Below are 15,167 nucleotides of genomic sequence, written 5' to 3'. Positions count from 1 at the left end.
TTGTACATTTGCATGTGTAGTGGCAAGCACGTTATTATTATGCATTGTTTTCTCATTGGGATCGTTGTGTATATGCGCTTGTACTATATCCTTTTCAAGCGTCTTGGGATCTTGAGTCTTGACATGCTTCTTAAGCTCTAGTATCAGCCCCCACGGATAAACCCACGCACTTGCTGAAAGGTATCAAACCCCTCCAACTTGAGAATGACATCACGATAGTGCCAAATATACTCCAACTGTGTTTTATGCTAACACATAGAACACTTATCCCAAGCAGACTAATTTTTGTTCGCTTCATCTGTGGACATATTTTTTTTTCTAAACACAATCTCAAAGGCTGCCCAAGTCTGTAGTGTATGGTACGATGGCTTTCTCCTTGAGAGATATCCACCATTTGTAGGCCTTGCCTTCTAGCATGAGACTTGTTTGCAATGCCTTGAAAACATTTAGAGTGCGCCAAAGATTGTGAATCCCATCCCATTTATTGAGGAATATATTCCATATCTTTGTTGTGTTCTCTCTCCTCTCCCCAAAAAATCGGTGGTTTTGTATTTTTCAAAAAATCATCCACCTCTTTTGGGTGAGAGAGTGCAGAGAATTTGGATTGGACATTGCCCCTGATTTGAGCCTTGCTCCTACATATACGTGCCAATTGAGACCTTGGTTTGTTGTTGCATATATTGCACTACTAAATCTGATAATTTAGTGACATTTTTATTTAAGCATTCAGAATTACTGTCTAACACAGACATGCGTGTTTGCAGTGCACAAAACACTTGTATGTCAAGCAACTCATAGACATCATTCGACCCCATCATTCGACCCTAGTGGCGTGTAGGTACCCTTTGTGAGAGTATCTGACCGCGGGGCAACAATAGGTGGAACCGATGCATAATTTTCAAAATGAAAGGTATGGCGCATATCAATGTCTGAATCCATGGCAGTATGTTTTGTGCTAGCAAGAGACAAGATAGTGCCTTATCTCAAAAATCACTGGATGACAGGAGAAGAACAACCGCTATTAGTAGATTGCTTGGATGTGCCAATCTTAAAATCGTCAAAAGACGATGTCAATACCAAAAGAAAGAACAAACGCTATCAGTATGAGACTTGGCCATGCCAAATCAAAATCGCAAGTAGATGTTGTTGATGCCGAAAGAAAGCCATAGCTCTCTTTAAAACCACTTTGATAATTTACCAAATTTGCTTTAAAAGTGGCTCAAACTCACTGTTTGCCAAATCCGTGTATGTTACTAGACCAATCATGTCATTTAAAAATCGTGCAAGACACAGCTTGAAACCTTTGAGAAAGGATCGGGTTCCATGACCAGGCTAAATACTGCTTCGTAATTTCAAGAGAAAATCTATAAATTGTGTAGAATTTTTGCCTTGGAGGATTTCCGCTCTCCTAGAGAGCTTTCAAATCTCCAATATTTTCTTCAAATTGCAAGTGCAAAGGATCTCCAATATTTTCTTCAAATTGCTTATTGGTGCATCCACAGGTGTGTATGCACCCTTAATCAATAACTTGGCCAAATTTATGGTATTTAAGCGTCCACAGCATGAAAAAAAACCCACGCTATGGCGATGGCGGGTTGCAATAGCGCATCCAAGGGGGGGGGGGGGGGGAGAGAGAGAGAGAGAGAGAGAGAGAGAGAGAGAGAGAGAGAGAGAGAGAGAGAGAGAGAGAGAGAGAGGGGGGGGGGGGGGGGGAAGAGCTCTATTGCGAGACGACCATTGCCGCTATGATGAAATACATGATTGTAGGTCCCTTGATCACAATGGTGGCGGGCTTGTCCGCTTGCATTTGATATTTGACCCCTTGTCCCTAAGCAAGGGCTCCTGCACAGAAAGCATGTGGCAAAGCCTAGGTTTTGACCATACACCGTGCCATCTTGATAAGCGAATGATTTTTCCTTTTAGCAACACCATTTTCTTGAAGTGTATAAGGCACTGTACAGTGGTGTTTTATCCCACAACCAACTAGAAATGCTTCGAATTCTTTTGACATATACTCCCCCCCTCGATCAAAATAGAGGGTGTCCACAATACAGCCAGATACATTTTTAGTCAATAGAAAAAATTGTTTGAAGCACATAAGAACTTTGGACTTAAGCCTTTAGTAGATATACCCATGCCTGTTGTGAGTAACCATCATCGAAAGTCACAACGTACAAATGATTACCAAAAGAATGAGTGTGCATTGAGCTGCAAACATCACTATGGACAAGCTGCAAACTGTGAGTAGCCCACATTGAACCATCTTTTAAAAACCTAGAAAGCTACTTTTTCCCAAAAATATAGCTTTGCAAACATGCTTAGATTATGCCTCCAAAGGGAGGAATGAGCCAACCGTATCAGATTTCTATAAACGCATCAAATTAGAAAATTTCCCAAAATGTACATGCTTTACATTAGTATCTGGAATAGCTTTAGAATCCATAACTTCATTTGCAAGGTTTTTCACACACTTATCATAAGAATTGGCTTGCATAGCCCACGAGTAAAGTACCTAATGTGTATCACCTGAACTTAGATCATGAACATTGCATTTGTCATCCACAAACTTTACCACAAGACCAAGTCTTGCTAATGCAAAAACACACAATAGATTCTTCTTGATCCTAGACAATAATAAGATTAATTCTTCATGGGATCCAACACTTGTAGTTTTCAAGGGAACCACGTGTAAGCCTTGGTTTAAAAAGTATCTCATCATGGGTAAATATGGTTTTTGTTACTTGCATGACGGGGTCTTCCTCTATTTTCATCCCCATCACCCCACTCTGCATGCACACACATGCATGCGGAACAACGCATTGACAATTATTTCTTCCAAGAATCTTTGACTCACCATCTCATTCTTAATTGTTTGCTTAAGTCAACTTCTCGCAAAATGACACATATTTTGAGATGCAACCATATGTGGATGCATATGGAGATTAGACTTGTCTTCATTTGCATGGAACAAAATTGATTGCATTTCAAGGGATATCCTCATGTTGTATCTATTGAAGACCATCCACTGCTCTCTTGGTTGTTGAGCATATCCTCCTATAATTTCATTTCAAGAGACTACAAATAAAGAGAAAACCTTGCTCTACACTGTTTCTGCGAGTACATCTTGGCCATGCCGTTGTTGAGAGGATATCTTGAAAAAAATGCATAAAGAGATGACATTTTAGAATGGAATCTCATCAACATCTCTCAAAAGTGCACCATAGTTGGCATGCGTTGCACAAAGCCTTACAAAGCATAATGTTTTCATCCAAGACCCCCTTTGTGACCACCTGACCATTAATGTATTTGCTCATGTCTACTTGTCTCATAATGGCACTTGTCTTTGAGATGCAAGCATAGCTTTGCCAAGCACGTTGTTTATGCCCATGAACCCCTAACTAGCCTACTCATCACAAAATTCTTACAATCAAGTCAACTTCTCGTATATTGTCACATTCCTTTGAGATGCACGACGAGGTGATTGCATAAGGACAAAAGCTATAGGTTTAGATGCATGGAACACATTCACCGAAGGGGAGAGAGAGAGAGAGTAGGTTTAGATGCATGGAACACATTCACCGAAGGGGAGAGAGAGAGAATAGGGTTAGATGCATGGAACACATTCACCGAAAAGAGAGAGAGAGAGAGAGAGAGAGAGAGAGAGAGAGAGCTCCCCAAAGAATAAAGATGTGTGCTCAAGGGTCCCCAATGTTTGACCGAGGTGTGTTGGTGAAAATATCTGAATGACAACAATCTTGTGATAAAATTAAGTACACGCCAAAAATTGTAATATTTTGAGAGTGAGAGAGAGAGAGAGAGAGAGAGAGAGAGAGAGAGAGAGAGAGAGAGAGAACTTTAAAGGTTTTAAAACAAAAGAATCCAAACCAAATTTGACAAGGTCAATGCATTGCAAAAAAAAAAGATTCATAGAATTTTCTCATCATTGGACTTCACTTTAGATTTGGATATGTGTGCCAAGAGAATTGTAGAGATCCGCCTTGCCTAACATTGATTGATGGATGTATACATTTTCATTTTTGCTCAATCCAAGCAATCTCAAGAAGATGTAGAACAAGTGCTTGCAAGACAAACAAGATTTTTTTTAGTTTCCATGTTGGTGAAATCAAGGGGCATGTGTAGTAGGGCTCATCCTTGATGTTAGGACAAGGATAGGACCAATGAGGGGTATGACTCCTAGGCAAGGCTAGCTAAGCATGCAAGATCAAGGGCTCCTAAAGATATGTCAAGTGGCTTATAAGAGGAGGTGGTTGGCTAGAGAAGAGCATGCATTAGATCCTGGCTCTCATAGTGGTATCAGAGATCAAAGCTTGCTCTTTCTCTCTCTCTCTCTCTCTCTCTCTCTCTCTCTCTCTCTCTCTCTCTCTAAGGTAGGGGGAAGGAGAAGGGAGAGCAAGGCTTTGTAGCTCAGGCATGGAGAGCTTTCATGGGCCGCATGAAGGCATGAGGGAAGGAGGGTGCCATGCACTTGAAGAGGTGTGTGATCCCTATACATGGGTGCTCTTGATGTAGCTTCATTAACTACTCTTATCACTTGCATATGACTAAGAGAAAGTCACTCTCCAAGCCTTCCCAAGGAAGGATTATTCCCAATCTTATTACCTTGAGAGTAGGAAACTGCCTTTGTGCTTTGTAGTATTGCATTTTTCATATTTGAGGTATATGCATCATACAATGAGACTTTTCTCTCAAATCCCTCATCTATGAGCCACTCGTCTGTGAGCCAACTCCCATGCTCAATCTCATCCGAGTGGTTCTTCATGTTTGTTTCATCTTGACTTTTTTCAATTGTTGTCATGATGCTCCCCCAATGTGCAATACGCACTTCCCACTCACTCAACCACAAGTCCATTGTAGGGATATTCTTATCTATGTCCACTTTCCACCATTGTCAATATTGTTACCTTAAGAGCAAGAAACTGTCTTTGTGCTTTGTAGTATTGCATTTTTCATATTTGAGGTATATGCATCATGCAATAATATTTTTCTCTCAAATCCCTTGTCTGTGAGCCAACTCACATGCTCAATCTCATCCAAATGGTTCTTCATGTTTGTTTCATCTTGACTTTTTTCCATTGTTGTCATGATGCTCCCCCAAAGTGCAATACACACTTCCCACCCACTCAACCACAAGTCCATTGTAGGGATATTCTTATCCATGTCCACTTTCCACCATTGTCGAAGAAGACCAGCCTCTGAATTTGCAACCTCTCTAGAGGGGGTTCAATGCTAGCTAGATTCCACTTCTCATACAATTCCTTGTGTGTTTCTTAAGAAGATGACACAATGTACTTGGTTGTGTGAGCCACCATGCTCTATTTCTAATAAAAAAGACAAGCTTTCTCTCGACTAGGAATAAGATTATCCTTCCCACCATTGAAGATAGTGCAAATTGCATTTCAATGTGCTTGTGCCTTGTCGGCCATGAATCCATAGAAATCTACTTTCTCACATCCGTGCCCCTCTATGACTAAATTGGTGCACTCCCAAAAAAGGATTTGGGTTACCATGTCCTCCTCTTTCATCTCACAAGTTGCAATAGCAAGGAGGCCATGCATGGTGTAAAGAGAGAAATGCATAATACTATATATGAAAGATGTGTCAAGCCTGAAAAATATGTTGCAAAAAAAAAACCCTGGGATCATAGACATGGCAAGACATCGTCACCTAATCCACCGCTCCATGGGTGTGATCAACTTGCACCTGTGAATGTTGAAGATGTTAAAGTTTATGTCATCTCAAGCGAATAGCTCAATGTGATCCCAATGTTTATTTTGGCTTTAGGTATTTTACTTAACTTATTTGTCAAATGTTGGGTAGGGCAATTTGCCTAGGTGACTATGTATGCAACCCACTGGCCCCATTGTAAATATTGATCTATCAATTCATTGCTGAGGTTAATTGGTTCAATAGCCTCTCTCTCTCTCTCTCTCCCCCCCCCCCCCCCCCCTCCTTGGTTCAAACACCTCTGCATTGTCAACTCTGATCATAGCCTTGGTGGAGCAACTAGCACGTTGAGAAGGTGAAGAGAATCCCCTCCCTTTCCGATGGCACCTTCCCCTTCATTCTCTACAATCGGCATTCTAAACCGTTACCTACACAATGCTCTTGCCGTTTTTGCTATTGGTTCAATAGCCTCTCTCTATCTCTCTCTCTCTCTCTCTCTCTCTCTCTCCCCCCCCCCCCCCCCCCCCCTCCTTGGTTCAAACAACTCTGCATTGTCAACTCTGATCAGAGCCTTGGTGGAGCAACTAGCACATTGAGAAGGTGAAGAGAATCCCCTCCCTTTCCGATGGCACCTTCCCCTTCATTCTCTACAATCGGCATTCTAAACCGTTACCTACACAATGCTCTTGGCGTTTTTGCTATTGGTGCCCTCCCCTTGTATTGTGCAAGGCATGTGATGTGACCTTTCTCATAGCATTTTAAAATGCATGATGTAGAGCCACCTGCCGGCGCTTGTCAACGTGCCCTCTTCTGGCCTTGCATTTTGAAATGATGCCAACTACTAAACTTAGGCGACGACTATGGAAACCTCCCCCCTCTGTGTACTGTGTTTTGAGAAACGTGCCTTGTCCACGATGCCCTCCTCTCCTTTGACAATGATAGCTCTTGTCGGTGACCCTAACTTCCCCACTTCCATAGCATTTTAAAACACTGCCTGGTTGAGGGTTGTGAAAACCTTTTGGGCATCGAGGTGTGTGGACTATGGAGATCCCCGTTTGAAAAATTTAGTGTGTAGCGTAGACTTTGTAGTCACTTTTTGGAGTGTGAGAAGGAATTAATGTACCACTTTTAGATCTTGCAATTTCAACATGCCCCCCCCCCCCCCCCCCCCCCCCCCCCCCCCCCCTTTCCTCGAGCGCTAGCGACAAATTGAACGACGATAAACACACCCATTGAAACTTGATTATGTGACTTTGGTTCATGTAGAAAGGCTTATGGGACATTGCCAATGGCTCAAAGCACCATCCGATGAGGGATCCCAACAACAAGTACACGTTGGTTTCAGGATGAAGAATATCAAAAATCATGTGTTGATTGGAATGCGAGTAATGCAAAGGTAGCATGCATACCCATCATAAAAAAATTTGCCAACATATCTCATTCCGATTAGACAGAAAAGGTTACAAGTTTTACCATCCGCAAAAAAAGTGTATCTTGGTCTCACAGGATGTTGTCTTTGTGGAAGATTCTGTTCAGCCCTTGCTGTCATGAATTAGAGACAGTAATGTAAGTTCATATGACATTTATGACAATTTGTTGCCTTTTTTCAATGGTGGAAGTTCGAATGTAAATTCAAATGAGGAAATGTACATCATATGGGGGTTTCAAAAAATGTTACAGATCAGCCTATTTTTGATGCAGATGTACATGATGTACTTGACAAGGAAAGGGTTGAGAATGAGCAAGCTAGAGGTATGCCAAAATGGCTGGTGCATACTTTGCGTGACTGTAAATTGGATGCATCTTTGTCTAGTCATACTGGTTTTTTTTTCATGCTTGGCAATTCATGCAAGTGTGGCAACTTCCAGTTGTGAGGCTGAGTATAGGGCAGTCTTCACAGCGAATGGATTCCCAAATCAACCTTCGAGAAATGTGATTTTGTTGTTCTTAACTCTACTATGGAGCATGTTGAAAGCTACTACACACAAGAACAATTGTGGTAGAAAGCAATGGCCGGAAGAAATTTTGATGTAAGTGATCAGTTGAATATACAAGGATTCAATGTATTGGCTCATAGAGAAGCCATGGTAGAAGCAAAGATGAGCTCCAGGAAAAGAGCTCTCTACTTTCAAGCATTGATCACCACTTGGAGCTTCCCTTAAAGAAAGGAGTTGAACAGTAAGGGAAGGCTCCTCAATGACATGCAAGGTTTAGGTGAATAAGGAAAGTCTTGTGTAGAAAATGTGCAATTTTAGCATTAGAGATTGGGTTTCTTCAATTCTTGTTTGATTTTAGGCTTTCTAAGACTTCAGTTTCTCATGAGAGATGCTTGTATAAAGTGTGGTTAGCTAAAAAAAAACACTCCTTGTCCTTGGAGCTTTAGCCTCTAGCTTGGGCTTGGGGATCATCCATTGAAGCTCTCAAAAGTATAGTATCACAAGTACTTTCATAGTACCTATCAAGGTACACTAGAGTATCTTCTACAGACATTAAAGAAAAGTTTAAAGTGCCTGTTTTTGTACTTTAAGTACTTAGAGTATGCCGGCCATAGATTATCCCAATGTAAATTTCATAGTCAAGACCCACTAAAGAGAATCATTTTTGGGCATTTATTCATTCATGTGTTTCATTAATCATACTACTAGTTCTAGCAAAACATGAAGTAATCCAAGAGTGAGAGCTACCATTTGGGCACAATCCTTTTTCCAAAAATTGTATATCTAATTTTCCAAATTTACAACTCTATTTCACTCCTAGGAATAATAAAAAAACAAACAAATTTAGTAATAAAACATTTTCCCATTCTAAACCTCTGTAAGAGGTTTAGTTTAGTTAGGTAGAAGGCAAGAGGTGACTGCCATGGAGCCAGAAACAAGCAAGAAATAAGGGTGCCCATTCTCAAGCAAGTGTGCAAAAAGAGGTTAAGCATTGGCTCTTGAAATAGAGGCTAGGGACCCCATAACATACTTTTAGCAAGGTGTTAAAATAGTTAGAAGAAAGAGCTCCGAGCATGGAGCCTATCTATTTTCACCTTTGTGTGTGTGTTTTTTTTTTCATCCATAAAAGAAGGCAATTATAAAATTAATTGTAAGGCTATTATATCTAGTTGAAGAGCCCACAAGACTAGATTAAAGGTAAAATCCCATTTCCATAGGCAGGGTAAATCCCTATATTTTGGAGTGTCAGTGAAGGGCAAAAAATGTATTTGGATCTTCAAAAAGACAGCATAGAAGAGCTCTAGTAAAACAAGAGGGTGTGTGCGTGCATGCATCTGCAGATGCATGCACGCCCACATGTGTCTCAATAATTATAGAGATGAATTAACATTATATTAGGAGAGTGTGGTGTGTGTGTGTGTGTGTGTGAGAGAGAGAGAGAGAGAGAGAGAGAGAGTATGTGTGAGTAATTATAGAGCTATAAATTTTCTAGAATCTTTAGGTTTTCTCAACGCTCACAAAAAACATTTTTCCTAACCAAAGAAAAAGGGCTTACTTAAAACCCTCTCAACTTTTAGGTTAAAATTTGGAAAATATGCCGTTGTTTATAGCTTTAATATTTTACCAAATTTTTTCAATGCAAGCTCAGAATCTAGCGAAAGTTTTGCAATTATGTTGGTGTGTGTGTGTAGTGATTTGATTAGGGTCAAGAGGTGAAATTCTTCATTATTTGTAGACACAATTGCCCCTATTTTTATATGAGTCACTTAGTGTGTGTGTGCGCGAGCGTTTTGGAATCACCGCATCTATAATTTGACTCCTCCTTGAAGTGGTGAGGTATCCACCCTCAAGAAGTTTTCTGGCCACATACTTAATCACATTCATTGTAATTGAAAGTCGCTCACCTAACAACACTGGTCATCATCTAGCTTAAAACCAAGTTCATCCATGTAAGCGAGAACGGTATTTGCATAGTTGAGTATGCGTGCAATTTTGTCTTGTCTTGTGTCATGAATTAGCAACAATGAGTATAGCCTTCTCGCTTTCCAACGTGGTTTTGCCTAAATTGAATGTGTTCTTGATGAGCATGACGTGGTAGTTTGACGATGAGGCCATTGTGAGAGAGGGAGAGAGCGTGTCAGAGTGAGGGAGAACATGCAAGAAGAATAAGAGGGAGAGTGAGTGAGAGGGAATTGAGCATGTGAAAGTGAGGGAGAAAGCGTCTGGGAGAGCAAGGATTGTGTGTGTGTGTGTGTGAGAGAGAGAGAGAGAGAGAGAGAGAGAGAGAGAGAGTGAGGGAGTTATGCTTGAAAGAAGTAGCTTGAGAGGAAAGAATGGCTGCTAAACATGTATTTATAAGTAGTTAATAGGATTATAATAACATTATAATAATAGCATTTTTATGGAGTTACTTTTAGTACAATTTCATCAAAATTATTATTTTTTAAATTGTTCCAACACAATTTATAGATATTTAGGGTAATATTCTATCATTAGAAGAAAAAAATGAAATTAGGCTCAATTATAGGGAAGGGTGCTACTTCTTGGCACCTCTGTTTTGAAAGAATAGGGAACCCTTTAAATCCTAGCATTGAATGGGCCTCATCATCTTCGATAATTATCACTAGGTTAATAACCTACAGGACATAAAAGTGTCTTTTAAAGGTTTTGAAAAAAACTTGCAATCTCGTAAGAGACATACTCATTTTGGAAAATCCTTTCTTGACCCGAAGCACTACTACATTTTGTGAAAAACAATAATTTGTTTTGATGGATTGCATACTAGGAAGACTAAGGATTTTTTTTAACCAAAAGATAAATTTTCCCATAAACTTCAATAGGCGGTGATCAGACCATATTTGTTCCTAGTATAAGGATTTTTTTTTTTAACCAAATATAAATTTTCCCTTAAACTTCAATAGGTGGTGATCAGACCATATTTGTGCCTCACAATTTTGTTTCTGGAACATTAAATAAGGTACAAAAGGTTTGCGTTTTTCTCATTCTACTGACATGTCGTTGAATATTATATACCCATGCTCATTAGTATCACTAATTAGTTATCTTTTAAGGTTCTTTTAGGCCTTTAGGATCATAGGTAACCATGGACCATGGCAAAAGCACTAAGAAAATCCCATTTAAACAATGCTTGGGACAACAAGAAAGCACTAAAACAACCGATCGGAAAAAACTAGGTTTCACATTATGGCCCTTTGAATCTCTTATAATATGCTCAATATATACGAAAATTTAACATTTAAGATTAGATATTGATATAAGCAACATAATTTGCATGCTTGGCCTATGTTATTAGTAGCTTTATAAAGACTAACTTGCTAATTTAAAATACATCGAATTTTTTGTAAGCTCAAAATATAAACCGTATTAAGAAAGCTAGCTATACGGGGTATTAGGTTCCCCAAAACTCATGGAAGAATAAATTTATGTTATGGAATACATCTACATAGTCAAATTTCCTTAGGATTTTATGGATGCTACCAAAGAATTCATGAAAATGCAAAATTTAACCAAAAAACAAGAATACAAAGTTCCACTATTTAGGGTATAATTGTCAATTTGACCATATAATTCCTCTTTAAAGCGTATAGACATGTTGAGAACTAGTATAGCTAAAACTACACCAATCTAAACAACACAAATATGATGTTGAGAGCGGTGTATATTCCAAAATTTAGAAATTGGCCAAAATGTTTTTTCGCTCAATTTAGGTTGAGAAATGTTTGTCAAGATTAAGGTTAAAGGTGAAATTAGTATCTTGAAAAAAATGTCAAGTTTTTTTAGGCTCATAAGACAACTTTACAGATATATTCATATGGAACTCCTCAAATAATTCAAGAAAATTGGTCACTTAATAAAACATAAAAGTGTCTAAGGGTATAAAAGTGTCCCATTACCAACCTAGTGATAAGAAGTTCATTGACATGGCACACAAATCACTAGCACATGAATGCCATGGTGCACTAGTCACCAGCACATGAATGCCACGTGCACTAATCACTAGCATATCCTAATCCACAATAACACCAAAGTGCCAAAATGAGTGGATAGGTTCTCATTGCTTACCATTTTGAAAATCAATTTTTACTTAAATACGAATACACCATGGCAAACAAGTCTCTTTCTAGTTAAGTGAATCACCATGTACCCTATTCTACACCCTAACTACTTGTCATAATTTAAAATTTCCTGAATTGAGCACATGGGCCAAGCTACATACATCGAAGCCATGTGGTCACTATACATTGTCCACATGAGGAAGTGAGTAGGAAGGAGCATACTAGGCTAATAGCAATGCAATATTCTTCCAATATTTGAACGCATGAACACCTCTATACACTAATCACTAGCACATCCTGGTCCACCATCATCCATGTGTTGCTCACCATTGTGAAAACCAATTTTTACTTAAATAAAAATACAATATAACCTTTACCATTGCAAACAAGATTGTCTCTAGTCAAGTGAAGCACCATCTACCCTTTTCTCCACCGCTTGTCATAATTTAAACTCTCATTAATCATTGTATCTATAAAAATCTCTATAGGCAATCAACCACATGGCCCAAGCTACATGTGTCTATCCCATGTCATCATTATACATTGAAAATTTATTGTGTAGGAAGGAGCATAAGAGGACAATGGAAATGTAGTATACTTGAGGGGATTTGAACACATGAACAGCATGGTGGACTAATCACTACCACATATTGGTTAACAATTTCATCGAGCATCCTAAACAACTTCTCACCTAAAAACATCAAATAATTTAAATTAACTAAACCTAAAATTTATCATTTGAATTAAAAAAAAACTTTTAAAATTACCATAACATACTCATGATTCTCCTTAGGCAACTTATGCACTCTCTCTCTCTCTCTCTCTCTCTCTCTCTCTCTCTCTCTCATTTTTCAATCTAGTGCTAGTTATCTAAATTCTACTACCATGTCATGAACAGTAGTCTTTCCCTCATTTGAAAGATCTTTTCCCTTTACCAATAGGAAGATTATCTTGGGTGTTAGGTACCTACAAAAACATGTGAACCATTAACATTGAGCGCTTTGCATGCCATTGTCACTCATGGGAGCGAAGAATTGACATTGCCATTAGAGACGACTAAAAATCATTTGGACAAGACGTTTTATTTTATAGATGAATCTTTCTCTACAAAGTTTGTGGTGATGGTAAACAATGATATGGTTTCAATGTCCAATGGATAGCTTCTCCTCGATTGGATGCTCCCCACATAGACCTTACATGCCAAATGAAGGAACGGCCTTTTGGGGGATAAACATTGGAGAACTCCATTGAGGCAAGGGGAATAAATAATATTTTGTATTCTTTCAACACAATAACGAAGGCAAATACCTTAGCAAAGCTTCTCTCAAAGATAGTGAAGATCAATCAGGTAAAAGTCCAAGAACTTATAATGGTAACATGGTGTTTGAGTTTCCATTGAATCTAAAGAAGGCTCATGCAATGGATGCTATGGAACACAAGTATGACCCACACTACTGCACCAAAACCGTGAACCTCAAACATTCCATTTTCCCGGAGTGTGTTTCAAAATCCAATGCATAGGTGGCCTAAAATGCTTCCATGAGTTTTCTCCAAAATTAGCTAATTTTGGTTGGTCAAACACCACACACTTCAATGGTAGCATGTTTACATTTCCATGTATGGAAAAATTGTGTGATGATGTTCAGAGCAAGCTTACTTGCCACTTTTTTCAGCAACCACCCATTTGCTTGTCTAAATGTGATTGCTCCATATATTATCTCATGGCAATGAACGAAATCATAGCTAAGTTGATGGTGGTGCATCAAGGAACTCACTATCATTATGTGAGAGATGGTACGTTTAAAAGACTCATTGACAAAATGAAAGAACTGGTTACACAAGTCCTTAGGATAGATATGTAAGCAAGTGCATGAAAGGTACAAATGCATGTAGCAAAGGAAATTGTAATGACAACTTTAATGCAAGAAGGAGCTCAACTCGTATCCTGGGTGAGCAAGAATTTCTATACGCTTCCAAAGAAATGGGTTCCCTAATGGAGAACAACTAGTGAGGATGGTTGTTTGTCACTTGTGTATGTGCATATTCTTTCCAAGGTACCCAATTCTATATTGTAGATCTCATAGGTCTGTGTGACTGCAACAAAAGGTGGCCCAATGAAGAACAACTTTGGTGTAGATTTCCTATTACAACCAAAAAGAGTTTGCACATATGATTTCTTCTATAAGAGTAGATTTCCAAGGCAAGGAATGGAAGGAGAGTGGTGATTTGTATTCAAAATATTTACATTTGGCCCTGCTTCCGAATTTGATTAAAGCATATGAGACGTAGTGGATCAGGGGATCTTCTGTCAGAGTTGATGATGAGAAAGTGTTCAAACCAAGGAGAGAGTGCACGAGAGAAAGAGAAAGAGAAAGAGAAAGAGAGAGACTATTGAACCATCCAACCTTGGCAATGAATTGATAGATCGATATTTACAATGGGGGGTAGTAGGTTGCATATATAGTCACCTAGGCAAATTGCCCTACCCAACATTTGACCAATAAGTAAAGTAAATACCTAAAGCCAAAATAAATATTGGGATCACATTGGGCTATTCACTTGAGATGCCATAAACTTTAACACCCTCTTTGCAGCTCATAGTGGACAGAAATGGTGAGATCACGTTCATGAAGAAGTTACCATGGACACCTAACAGTAGCTGTCTTGCTAGATACACCTCGTATTTGCTAGTATCAATGTGTCACCTGTGAAAAATGTCATCTTGAGCACCAGATGCCTGATAGAAAATTGAATTGTAGACCATACTACTTCCAAGAATCCCCATTCGTGAACTGTGAATACATCAAGACTAAACACTATTAGATAATGAACTTTGAAACACATCTTGTCCATAATCCGGCCAACAACAATGAATTGGTACACTCATTCATAGTGTTTTAGATACATTGGATTGGTTCCCTGCCAGATGCATGTGCCTTGAACTCTAACCCACGAGTTCAAACACCGATAACTTGAACTCCAACACAAGGGTCCAAATTATTTGTGGGGAGCACTGTTTGCCCCTCTCTGCCACTCACAAACCTCTCCCTAGCTGCAACTAGGGAGAGGTTTGTGAAGGGTCCAAATTATTTGTGGGGAGCACTGTTTGCCCCTCTCTACCACTCACAAACCTCTCCTTAGCATGTGCCACTAGCTAGTGGCAGCAATGGTATCCACTTGACTAGAAGACGGGAGCCCTTGCCAACGTAGTCTCCACCATACCTACAAATTCCTTACTTTCCTTCCCTTAGTCATTATCACTACTTTCCTCATTATGCTTGCCTTTGCCTTTGTTCTTTGTAGAGCTTCGGTCTTTGCCTTTGGATCTGCAATCTCGAGACAAATGACCACACTTCCCACAATTGCAACAACGGCTATTGGTCTTCTCTTTGGAATCAAGTGCTTTTTTTTTCAACACACCAAAGGGGCCACAAGGGGAGGTGCTTATGTCTTCCAAATATTGGCCATG

This window comes from Adiantum capillus-veneris, chromosome 16 (genome assembly GCF_014529385.1).
Source record: "Adiantum capillus-veneris isolate H3 chromosome 16, ASM1452938v2, whole genome shotgun sequence".
Lineage (NCBI taxonomy): Eukaryota > Viridiplantae > Streptophyta > Polypodiopsida > Polypodiales > Pteridaceae > Adiantum > Adiantum capillus-veneris.
Note: the sequence above shows the minus strand (reverse complement) of the source record.